Genomic DNA, 13,189 nt, shown 5'->3' with positions numbered 1-13,189 from the left:
GTCCATCGAGTCAGTGATGCCATCCAGTAGAGGAGTTCTCAAATATTTTGGTTTAAACATTTTTGAGAATAAATTGTTTTTTTTTTTTCAGGATCGCCTCTAAGAAGTCAAGTGCAAATAATGCTTTTTCTGCTCTTGCTTTGATAGAATAATTTTGTATTTGATATGAAGTGGACTCAGAGATCTTATTATCCAAACTCCCATGTGTTACTAATGAGTAATTTGAGTTATAGAGAAGTACTTTTACTTGTCCAAGTTCATTCAACCCATTGTATCTTACCAGATACTCCAATGTTCTTGCCTGGAGAATCCCAGGGACGGGGGAGCCTGGTGGGCTGCCGTCTATGGGGTCACACAGAGTTGGACACGACTGAAGCAACTTAGCAGCAGCAGCAGCAGATACTTAAAACCTCACATATAAAATTACTTTGAATTAACTATAATTATAATATAATAATAAATGTCTGTAATGTTAAGGCTCTTATATTTGCATATAAAAGAAGCTCAAACCAAACTCTAATCAGTGAATTTGTCATAAAGATATAGAAGCTCCAGGACAAATTGACACCAGGAATCTGATCATAAGGGTTCTCTGCAATCTTATATCTCTGCCCCTATGGACAGCTCCTTTTTTTCCTTTTTAAATATTTTCTCCTTCCATTTGGAAAACAGAGCTGCCAATAATTCCTGGATTTATGCATTATATTCTAGCAACTCAGAGACATACTCCCTCCTGTTCCAAATTAAAATTCCCAGGAATTTTTGGAAAAACTTGAGGCCATATATCTTCTGGAACCAGTCCATCATGGCCAGTTAGGAAAGCTATCTTGAGGACACTGTGATTAATTCATGCCAGAGGTTCTATCGAGGATCAGTCAGCTAACAAGGGAGTCCATCAAGTGAGTATAGCAGGGACTGGGGAAGTGTGGAGGGCCTATGTGCAACACTTTTGAAACTGGGTGCTCCTGCTAACGGAGAAGGCACTGGCACCCCACTCCAGTACTCTTGCCTGGAAAATCCCACGGACGGAGGAGCCTGGTAGGCTGCAGTCCATGGGGTCGCTAGGAGTCGGACACGACTGAGCGACTTCACTATCACTTTTCACTTTCATGCATTGGAGAAGGAAATGGCAACCCACTCCAGTGTTCTTGCCTGGAGAATCCCAGGGACGGGGGAGCCTGGTGGGCTGCCGTCTATGGGGTCGCACAGAGTTGGACACGATGGAAGCGACTTAGCAGCAGCAGTCATAGGACTTTTATTCAAAGAACTGAAAGCAATACAAATGTCCTTCAGTGATAAAATAGCTAAATATGTTGTGATGTTTTGTAGACTAGCACACCACACAGCAATAAAAAATGAATGAATTGCAGCTACACACAATCATAGGCATCAGTTTCCCAAGCTTAATTCACAAATGTAAGTTTTGTGTGTGAGAAAAGCCACAGATGAAAAACATGTACCGTATTATTCCTTTTATGTAAAATGTGTAAAAGAGTCAAAGCTAGTGTTTAGCAGTTCACACTCAAGCAGTTGAAACTATTAATAAAACCAAGAAGAAATTATTGAAAAATCAGGATCATATTTGGGTGGAATGATGAATGTTGGGAGGGTTTTGGGGATCTGGCAATGTTTTACATTTTGAACCGGAAGGTTTCACATAGGCATTGACTTTGTGAGGATTCACTGAGCTATATATTTACGTCTTGTGTACTTTTATAAGGGAATTATGATTCATAGTAGAAAACAAGCCAATTTTTCTAATAAGGGTCTTGGCCCATGCACTTACCCAATCCCGGGCTATTGACAAAGAAAAGGAGAGAGGATGGAACCATTTCAGGGCTCTCAGAGCGGAGGGGCCTTAATCTTATTTCTGCTCTAGTTTTCCAGGTGTTAGCAAGTCTCAGCAGATGGTCTTCCTGCCCATAAATCGGGAGCGTTTGACTTTGCTGGATGGACCAGCCTAAGAGCCCTGCAGAGGCCTCTTGAGTCCTCACCGGTCCTAAGAGAGTGTGGGGTGAGCAGCCCGTGGAGCCGCGATGGAATTCCGGGAGACAGTTCCCGGCGGGGCGCATGGTAAGGACGTCGGAGAAGTGGTGGTGAGGCTCCTGGAGTTCAGATGCCGCCTCTTGATGATATTCCACAAACCCACATCCTCACCACTCTTTCTTTAGTTATTATTATTTTATTTTGGCTGCACTGGGCCTTCATTGCTGTGCGTGGGCCTTCTCCAGTTGCGCTGAGCGGGGGCTACTCCCTTGCCGCGCGGCTTCTTATGGTGGTAGCCCCTCTTGCTGCTGAGCTCTGGGCCCGCAGGCCTACGGCGTGGGCTCAGGAGTTGTGGTGCGCAGCTTAGCTGCCCTGCAGCTTGTGAGATCTTCCTGGACCAGGTTTCGAACCCGTGTTCTCTGCACTGACAGGCAGACTTTAACCACTGGGCCGCCAGGGAAGTCCATCCTCGCAACTCTTAATCCTCAGGGTTCATGAGACCCACAGGCCCCTCTGGACTCCCTTAAAAGAGAAAACTGCTTTTAAAGTGCAGCAGTTTCAAATCTAAACCTTCCTTCAAATCCAAACCTTCCTTCAAATCTAAACCTTCCTTCTAACCTTCCTTCCTTCAAATCTAAACCTCAGTGGATATAAGATTTTGAAGGAAACACCCAAGTAGTATATTGCAAACATCCTTATGTATCAAAGCACAGAGTTTGGTACCTACTTGAATAGAAGAATAGAGAAAAGTACAGACAAACCAATAAGAACCACAGAAAACTTAACTTCAAAATTATAAATTTAATATCCACAAGCGAGCTCTTTATGTAAGTTCATTTAAAGTAGTTAGAATTGGCTGATAGCAACAAATTTGACATAATAGTTGAAAGAAGTAGAGAGTTGCTGTTATTTTAGTTTGTAATAAATGTCAGAAGAAGAAAGTTTCTAGTATGGACTCAACAGTTGCACATTTCCAGGGCCTTGGGTTTGTAATTTATATTAACCTTTTCCATATAGTCACAAGGTGGTTGCTACAAATTAGCTCCTACAAACTCATTCAAGGTGGCAAGAAGGGAAAAATGCTGGGGACTGACATATCCAAGATATAACTCATGGATCTCTGCTTACAAAACTCCTGTTCAAAGCCAGGTTCACTCTTAACTGAAATAAAGAACATGGAGATTTAATCAGACTCGTACTATCCCAGTTGCCAAGAAACAAGAGTGAATTGGTTGTGGAATAGGTAACCGAGAACATCTTCAGCATTGTTGTGGTCTCTTATTATTTATAAAAACAGTGTCACATCAAAGGATGATCCCTGTGGGGATAGAAATCATTTAGGAGCACTTATTAAAAGGTAGTTAAAGGCAGCTTCAACCTAAACTGTATCAGAAGCAATTGTCTACCTTATTAGAGACGAATTTTGGAAAGGCCCATGACTTTAAAAGAGGAGTCATATTCCTATCTAAAACGCTGAATTTGTCAATATGCATTTGTTTTCATTTAATTTGTTTGAATAATATTATATAACTTCTGCATTTTCAAGGCAAAATTGATATACAAGAGGAAGAAAACATTTAAAGTACCTCTAATTCCTTCTGGGCTTCCCTGGTGGCTCAGATGGTGAAGAATCCCCCCACAATGCAGGAGACCTGGGTTCGATCCCTGGGTTGGGAAGATGCCCTGGAGGAGGGCATGGCAACCCACTCCAGGATTCTGGCCTGGAGAATCCCCATGGAGAGAGGAGCCTGGTGTGCTGCAGCCCACAGGTCACAAAGAGTTGGACACGACTGTGCTCCAAGCACATAATTTCCTTCTGGCCCCATTTCCTATTTTCATCTATTAATAATCCCACATCATTTTCAGTATATGGAATCCTGAAGTTCTAACACCATTACAATATATGACTATTTCTTTGCTACTGAAGCAACCAATCCTTATCTGTTTTTCACCAAACTTAAAAAGTCTTTTGTAGAGATAGCATCATTCTTTACAAAGTTATCGTCTATTTGGCAGCCCTTCATTCACCAGAATAAGAAATAAATATACCCATATAAAGAAAGTAAACACATTTTAGGCAGTGTGTGTGTACCTGTGTGTCTCTGTGCAGGCGTATACACACTTATTCATAAAGTGGAGCCAAGACAGATTTTATAAAAGGCTAGGTCACTGAACACAAGATCTGGGACTAAATTCTTGCAATTTGCATTTCTACCATTACAGAAGAAATAAGAGAGTAAACATTTGGGTATGGGAAAGAAAAACTTAATAAATCCATATTGAGTAGATAAAGCTCTGATATGTGCCCTCAGATTTGCAGGCAGACAAGAGGGTTTTGTTTTATCATACTTCATAAAGAATCCCCTAGCCATGAACTAAGTCCTAAAATATTTAGATAAGATGGAGTGTATACAGAGGGAGGGGAAGGAAAGAGGAGGCTTGATGGGGAAGAGAGGGCAGACTTGGAGGGGAAACACTGAAGGGCTCAGGCATGAAACATCTTCTGAATCACAGCTAACGGATTGCTCGCACAACACTCAAATGCTATAGAAAAATTATACCAAATCCAAAACCTGTCAAAGGAGATTTAGCCACACAGTTCAGAAGTTATCCCCCATTGGGTAACTGTCTATAATCTTTCAACAAACGCCAGAAGTATGCACAGTGGTTATTCCATATGCTAAGGGTAGCATAACATTTCAGAGCTGCCAGTTTTAATTTCAGCTTTATTAATTTTACCATAAGCCCACAGACGTATATTTCAGAAGGCATATATCACTAAGATCGTAAACTCCCACAAAGAAGCTGGTGATAGTTATAGGTTATGTCACAGGTTTGATGGGAATTAGATTCATCAGGAGCCTAGTAACAGGTTTAATGTATATGTCAAAGCATGCATGAAGAAAATAGCCTGTCCACAAATTGACAGTTAGGACATGTCCAGGTGATTAAACACACTGTCCAGAGCTGTTTTTTTCTCATTAACAACACATTGTGTTACAAAAATGTGAGCTTTACAGCAAACCTAGGGGCTTGTGATGAAAGGTTTACTTTTTAAAAGAAAACTATTTTTATTTCTAAAAGTACTGCTTCTTACCTCAATATTTCTCAGTAACTTGATTATTTTTGTGAACAGGAATCAAAATTTTTATGGTGTATTAGCAAACATTTTTCTATCACTGACTGGCTGATGTCTATGGGCTTTAAAATATATATACTGAAACATATTGTGGTAAATTAAAATATTAAAATTGCTGCACATTCTTTGCCACTCGTCCAACTGAAAGAATCTGTTTCCCTCTCCTTGAATTTGGGGTAACTTTGGGACTTGTTCCATTCAGTAGAATGTGGGAAGAATCATTCTATTTAGCTTTTTTTTTTTTTTTTTTACTTTTTAATTCTTTTTTTTTTTTTTAAATTTTATTTTATTTTTAAACTTTACATAACTGTATTAGATTTGCCAAATATCAAAATGAATCCGCCACAGGTATACATGTGTTCCCCATCCTGAACCCTCCTCCCTCCTCCCTCCCCATTCCATCCCTCTGGGTCGTCCCAGTGCACCAGCCCCAAGCATCCAGTATCGTGCATCGAACCTGGACTGGCAACTCATTTCATACATGATATTTACATGTTTCAATGCCATTCTCCCAAATCTTCCCACCCTCTCCCTCTCCCACAGAGTCCATAAGACTGTTCTATACATCAGTGTCTCTTTTGCTGTCTCGTACACAGGGTTATTGTTACCATCTTTCTAAATTCCATATATATGCGTTAGTATACTGTATTGGTTGGATGATGAGTCTTAAGATATCTTAAAACAGGCTCATCTATGTGAAAGCAGTCATGAAAAATTATTAAGTTATTTATTAAAAATTATGAAATCTCAAAGATGATCCAATGGCAATTGCTGGACCCTTTGATCACTGTGCCATAACAGTTGAGAACCTGAGTGCTCTCACCTTCACCTCTTAGCACCTTCACTCCGGAAGCCAGTTACCACGTAAGACGTCCAACCGCCATGCCACCTCCACACTGTAAGGAAGCCCGAGTACTTGGAGAGAAGCTGCTGGGAGGACGGCTGCAGTCAGTGCCAGGTGCGCGAGAGAAGCGTGCTTAGACCTTCCGGCCTGGCCTTATCAGGAGCTGAATACAGCTAAGTGAATTTTAGCTGATACCATGTAGAAGTACTGCCCAGAAGAGCACCATCTAAATTCCCAATTCACTGTATAAGCTACTGTGTCTCGAGGCAGTTTGTAGCAGGACCACCAACAGATAAGCTACATAGACGCTGCGTATGGTGTATGCGTGTGCTTGCCCTTCTATGCCGTTTGTATCTTCATGAGAGGAAACTAACCAGGGCTAGGAGCTACTCCTTCAGCCCTGGCCCCAGGCTGAAGACAAGAACACCAGACCTAGGACCAGCTGAAATGAAAAACACCAGACCCAGCTGGACCTACAGCCAGATCCAGCTGCCAGAGCTCAGCCTAGAGACGCCAGCCTCGGCCGACGCACACAGGGGAGAAGCAAATGCCTCTGGTGTCTGCTGCTGTGATTATCATGCAGCGATATCTGACTGATACCATTTCTTAGAAGATTTTGGGAGAACGGGATAAGTGGGCTTTTGAAGGGGATTTGCTGAATACTCCCTGAGTACTTGGATGGCATCCCTGACTCGATGGACATGAGTTTGAGCAAGCTCAAGGAGATGGTGAAGGACTGGGTAGGCTGGTGTGCTGCAGTCCATGGGGTCGCCAAGAGTCAGACACGACGGAGCGACTGAACAACAACAGCAACCCTGTATACAACTGAGATTTCTGGCTCCACTGGGCAAACACTAGACAGAGAGAAAATACCGTGGGGAATTGATTAAAAAAACAATCTGATGAAAGGAAAAAAAAAATCTGACTGGGGACCAGTGTAAAGGAGAAAGACAAGGTTAGAAAATGAGCAAAGGAAACTCACTGTGGACAAATGGACGTGGTCTCATCACACCCTATCAGTAGCTAGGATTGTGATGTTAATCATGGAGTCACTCACATTTCTATTACCCTTTACTCCAAAAATGAAAACCTATCTAGTATATATAATAGCACTTTTTGTTATTTGACCCTCACAATATGCAAATGAAGAAAACAGGGAAGGTATTGTTTTTTATTTCATAAATTAGACAAAGCTCAGAAAGGTTAAATGCCTCATCTGCTGCAAAAAAAACTTGTCTCTGAGACTTTTCCTCTGAGATCTAGCCCTTTATACAGCAGTGCTTTTCATCTCATTTTTACCAGGAAAAGCAAAAAGGCTTATCCCAACCTGGAATTCAAAAGAGCACCTTGTCTAAGAACCGCAGAATGCTGCCAAGCATTAGCAGTTCTTGTCTGAGGACCTTGCCTGTGTGCTGCCGTGGGTTCATTTGGTTTTGTTTGTGGTACTGATGTGCAATCCAGGTCAGTCCTTCCCTCTCCTTAGTGGTTGGCCTCCTACCTAATGGTACTGACTGAAACCGAGTCCCAGCAATGGATGAAGTCAGAAATTGGGGGGAAAAGGCACAGTGTTGGCTCCTATGTAATCGATTAAGCAGAAGCAAAATGCCAGCCGTAATTAAAAATATATCTTGGTCCTAGGTTGATATTTAGTATCTCGTCCATTAGCTTACTGGCTTGAGAGTTCATAGCCTTTGTGGTCATCCCATTTGAGGGTTCTGATTTGGGCATTGTGGTAAATTCCATCGTCAGCACTCATTGGGGCTATTAACAGTAAAATCTACAAAGTTCTTTTGTATTAGATTTTCTTGCTTTGGTGTATTCTTCCATGAGAGTAACAGAATCACTGCCTTTCTCATTAAAAATATTCTATGCTGATATTCCTTTAGCCAAATACATTATTAGTTGCTCAACTAGTTTTAGCATTTTGGCTTCTCTGACTAAACGCCTGGTATTTTATTCTACAAACAAATATCGCCTGTATATGCCAGGCATTTTGGTACAGGTTAAATAATACACCTAGCGGTAAAGAACCCACCTGGCAATGCAGGAGACATAAGAGACATGGGTTTCGATCCCTGGGTCAGGGAGATCCCCTGGAGAAGGGCATGGCAAGCCACTCCAGTATTCTCACCCAGAGAATCCCATGGACAGAGGAGCCTGGTAGGCAATAGTCGATGGGATTGCAAAGAGTCGGACACAACTGAAGTGACTTAGCATGCACATGCAAATTCCAAAAACATTTCTTTGGCTGGGATATTTGCTAATTTTTATGATAAGAAAGTAATTAAACCTTCCAAGTCCAGTTAAGTAAATTAGATTCATCTGTTTGATGATTTGTATTTTCAAGAGACTTGTAGATCACTTCCAATGAGAAAAATGTTCTAGAAGCTCATTAAGGGATCTTTTCCAATTAAAATATGGGCAGAAGAGAGACAAGATACACATGTATGTAATATATGCATGCACTGCTCTCTCCCTCATCCCACAAAGTACGCTTAGTTCATCTGAGGGGTCTTCAGATCACGTGGTGCCAGAATGCCTTCACAAGACTATTCTCCTTTCCAAAATCCCCTCCAGATCCTTCTGCAGACACTGGATCTTCTGCAGATCCATGGGAACGTTAGAAAGAGGTGTTCCTTATCCCATTGCGCTGCCTCTTCACCTGGTTCCTAAGGCAAAAGTTCCCATTCCTGAGCTTCCCAAATCTCTCCATCAAAATGGCCTCAAGCTAGCCTGCACCTGTGTGATATGGTGCTATAAGAAATATACATATATGTATACATACATATATTGGTTTCTGTTCCAGATCCTGGCCAGAGATCCTAAAACCTATTGCAATTTCCTAAGCAATAAAGGTGCTAGATGTATCTTTTATTTTAATAGTTGATCTTGGACCCAGGTTTCTGACACAGAGCTCCTAAATTCCTTGGAATTTCCTGACTGATGGGAGGGACTTTAGCTCAAATGACTCTTGGTGGGATCCTGGATGGGGGCTGGTCACCAGAAAAACCAAGTCAGGATTAGAAGCTTGGACTTTCATTTCCATTCTCCATCCTCCAAAGAGGAGAGAAGGGTTAGGTTACTTTGACCTAATAATTGATCACAGCTTTAAGATGAAGCCTCCCTGCATAAGAAACCCTGCACTATAGGGTTTGGAGGACTTCTAGTTTGGTGGACATGCAGAAAAGGAAGGTGGGTGCCTGGAGAGGACATGGGTTTAGCCTAATACTTCTTAAACTATATCCTCTTATAACAAATGGTAATCTAGTAAGTAAACTATTTTCCTGAGTTTTGGGAGCCATTCTAGCAAATTACTGGACATGAGGTGGGGGTCATGGGGACCTGATTTGCAGCTGGTCAGTTGAAAGTACAGATGCAAACCTGGGACTTGCAAGTGGCGTCTGATGTGGGTTCAGTCTTGTGGGACTGAACCCTTAGCTTGCAACATCCGATGCTAACACCATGTAGACTGTGTCAGAACGAACTAAACTGTAGGACACACAGCTGGCATCAGAGAATTGGTCAGTGTGAACAAAAGCCCACACATCTGCTGACGTAAGTTAGTAGAGCAGACAAGAAAATCATCAATCACCTAACACTTATTATACAAGTACATGAGGCATCTGACAAATCCAACATAGCTTCTGAGTGTCAGACTGGACAGGATAATTAATAAAGAATTTCTTCCAACAAAAACTCACAAATATGGACATTTCCTCCAGCATCTTGAATATGGTTACATTATGAATAAAATGCATTTGAAAGTTTTCAGTTAAAAAAAAAAAGAAGAAAACAGTGCATTTTTCATTGAATCCTTGCCTCTCTCATCTAGAGTCACACTGTCCAATATATGTCCACACATGGCTATTGGGCACTTGAAAAGTGACTAGTCCAAATGGAGATGTGCCTTAGTGTAAGATACATACACTTCAAAGATTTAATATGGAAATAATGTAAAATATTTATCAATAATTTTATATTGATATGTTAAGATGATAGGATTGATAAATTGGGTTAAATACATTATTAAAATTAACTTCACCTGTGTCTTAGTATTGCTTTAATAGGCTACTAAAAATAAAGATACATGTGTGGTTTACATTAAATTCTATCAGACATTAGTGCCTCGGGCTCTCAGATCAATACCGGGGAAAAGCTCATTGATATGTATGGTCCCAGTTTTTTCCTCTTCCTCTTGTCTCTGTCTGGCAATCTCCTCCTTCAGCTTCACACAAGAATCTAATTTCTGCAAACATATCAAAGAATTAAAACAGATGTCTGGGGGGTAGGGTGGGTCCTTCGAAGTTAATTAAGGTTTAAGCAGATCGTCCTGTCTCACCTGGTGGAGGTAACCCTCTGTACTAGCTTTCTGCTGCTTCCATACAAACGAACACAAACAATGGTTCAGACAAAATGTTCATTGTTTTACATTTCTGTAGTTTGAGGCTGACTCAGATCGCACAGGGTGAAATCAAGGCCCGAAAAGGCCTGTGTTCCTTCCTGTAAACCCTGGGTGGGACCTGTTTCCTTCCCTTTTCCAGCTTCAAGAAGCTGCACACCTCCCTTGACTCAGCTCCTTACTCCTTCTTCAAAGTCAACAAAAACAGACCAAGTCCACATGCCACATCCCTCTAAACTCCTCTGCCTTTCTCTTTCAATTTAAAGCCTCTTGCAATTCCTCTGGCGGTTGCCTGAAAAATAAGTGTACAACCTAAAATTTGAGAGTTATGTTTTATTCAGTGAAAAATTTTAGGACTTCAAGCCTGGGAGGCAGCATCTCAAGTAACTCTTAGAAGACTGCTCCGAGAAGGCGAGGAGGGAGGCCAGGATGTATAGTTTTGCAACAAATGGTAGGCAGTCTGAGCATCAAAAACTTACTATTAATTAAAGAAAATCTGGTTCTCAAGGAATTTCATGCTTTTCTTTGTATGAGAAGAAGAGTCTGGGCTCACTGAAATCATTCCTTTGACATGCAGCTCACCTATCTTGGGCCAATATCCTGTTTTTATATCCTGAGTTTCCTAAGGGCTGGCTGATAGCTGCTAAATGGCAGGTATTCTTTCCTTCCTGAATTCCCTTAAGCCTCACCAACTCTCAATGATGACATCATTTGCTCACTGATATAGCAGGCCATATTCCATTTCTCAGGGCCACCCACATAATCCAGGATAATTTCCCCATGGCAACACTTTTAACTTAATCACATGAGTGGAATCCCTTTTGCCACAGGTTCCCCAAATTAGAACATGGATATCCTTGGGAAGGTCAAGAGCAATATTCTTCCCACCACACATACCAACCTCCACTCAGCCGGAAGTGAACACAGGCTTTACTTTTGTCCACATTTCATAGGAGGGGTGTCTGCAAGGGAACGGAAGAGCTTGGGCATCTGATGGGCAAAAGATGTCACCTTCCTGTTTGAGGAATAGATGATCTTATGAATTAGCGTAAGGTCAAACACAGGCTCAGAGGATGCTGTTTCTAGAAATCTGATCATTGTAACCTCTACTCCAGATGACTGATAACAATATCTTGTAACATATATAGGGTTTGGTTTGGTTTTAAACAGGGCTAATCATCATTCCCAGAAAACTAAATCAGGGCATCATTGCCTAGCTAAGACGCTTTAGAGCAGATTGGCACAAAAAAAAATTTCAAGTAGGTTAAAAATTGTATGTGGCTTCCCATTCTTGTCTTTTTACCCTCTTATCTTGCAATGCCATATCTCTAGATTGGAGTGTCTCAAGCTTGGTGCTATCAATGTCTGGGGTCAAATAACTCTGTGCACTGCAGGCTGTTTAACAGTGTCCCTGCCTCCATCCAGTACATGCCAATGACACACACCTCCCACCCAAGTTATGACAACCGAAAATGTCCTCAGAGACTTCCAAATGTACCTGTGCAAGGTGAAATCATGCCTTGTTGAAAACTATGGTTCTGGATGAAGACTATATAAGCATACTCTAATGGAAATGGAATCTGATTCAACTACCCTATTCTTTCAAACCCTCGAAGACTAGATTTACTCTGATAGAAATTACTAGTGATTTTACTACAGTAAAATTTTGTTTTTCTAAATGATTATTATCTAAATTAACTCTCTCCTCAAAAGTCTGACTAGGTCTCTCTTCATTCTCTACAAATCATCATTTAGTAACAAACATGAGCTTGCTCCCAGGTGGTGCCAGCAGTAAGGAACCCACTTGCCAATGCAAGAGATGAGAGACAAGGGTTCAGTCCCTGTGTCCAGGAGATCCCCTGGAGAAGGGCATAGCAACACACTCCAGTATTCTTACCTGGAGAATCCCATAGACAGAGGAGCCTGGCAGGCTATAGTCCATAGGGTCGCAGAGTCAGACACAATGGAAGCAGCTTAGCATACATGCATGTATGAGTTTTGGAGTCACAGAAACTAACAGTGACCTTGGTTGACGTTTCTGAACTTTAATTACATTAAGAATGAAGTGGTTAATACATTTCCTTGTATGAAAAATATCTAGCACAGAACTCAACAGCTGTTGCTTCCTTCTCCTAGATAACTGCAACATCCTCACAGTCTGACAAAAATCTGCTAAAATAAGAAGATGCAAAGCTCCTGTAAGAGTGCAGACTATCTCACACATGTGTGTATACACAGACATACACACAGACATGAAATCTCCAAAGTCACAGGCATACACAGCTTCACTCTGCTTAAATCACAGTCTGGGTGTTCTGAGCCAAACTCCATATTATGAGACGACTACAAAGGAAAATTGAAGACCTAAATTGAAGAAAGTAGGGGAAACCATGAGACCATTCAGGTATGGCCTAAATCAAATCCCTTACGACTATACAGTGGAAGTGATGAACAGATTCAAGGGATTAGATCTGATAGAGCGCCTGAAGAACTATGGACAGAGGTTCATGACATTGTACAAAAGGCAGTGATCAAGATCATTGCCAAGAAAAAGGAATGCAAAAAGGTTGTCTGAGGAGGCCTTACAAATAGCTGTGAAAAAAGAGACGCCAAAGGCAAACGAGGAAAGGGAAGACATACCAATTTGAATGCAGAGTTCCAAAAAATAGCAAGGAGAGATAAGAAAGCCTTCCTCCGATCATTGCAAAGAAATAGAGGAAAACAATAGAATGGGAAAGACTAGAGATCTCTTCAAGAAAATTAGAGATAGCAAGGGAACTTTTCATGCAAAGATGGGCACAATAAAGGAAATGGTATGGAC

General features: G+C 41.3%; 1 long non-coding RNA gene across 1 annotated transcript; it reads right to left on the bottom strand.

Annotated features, from left to right (window-relative positions):
- Positions 1-2,318: 2,318 nt before the first annotated feature.
- LOC129645061 (uncharacterized) lies at positions 2,319-11,386 on the bottom strand. Its single transcript, XR_008711152.1, has 3 exons — positions 11,270-11,386; positions 10,116-10,215; positions 2,319-2,508 (listed from the first exon to the last, which is right to left on the bottom strand). It is a non-coding gene; the product is annotated as an uncharacterized LOC129645061 (long non-coding RNA).
- Positions 11,387-13,189: the final 1,803 nt, after the last annotated feature.

The sequence above is a fragment of the Bubalus kerabau genome, chromosome 2 (genome assembly GCF_029407905.1).
Source record: "Bubalus kerabau isolate K-KA32 ecotype Philippines breed swamp buffalo chromosome 2, PCC_UOA_SB_1v2, whole genome shotgun sequence".
Taxonomy (NCBI): domain Eukaryota; kingdom Metazoa; phylum Chordata; class Mammalia; order Artiodactyla; family Bovidae; genus Bubalus; species Bubalus kerabau.
Note: the sequence above shows the minus strand (reverse complement) of the source record. Positions and strands in the feature narration are given on the sequence as shown.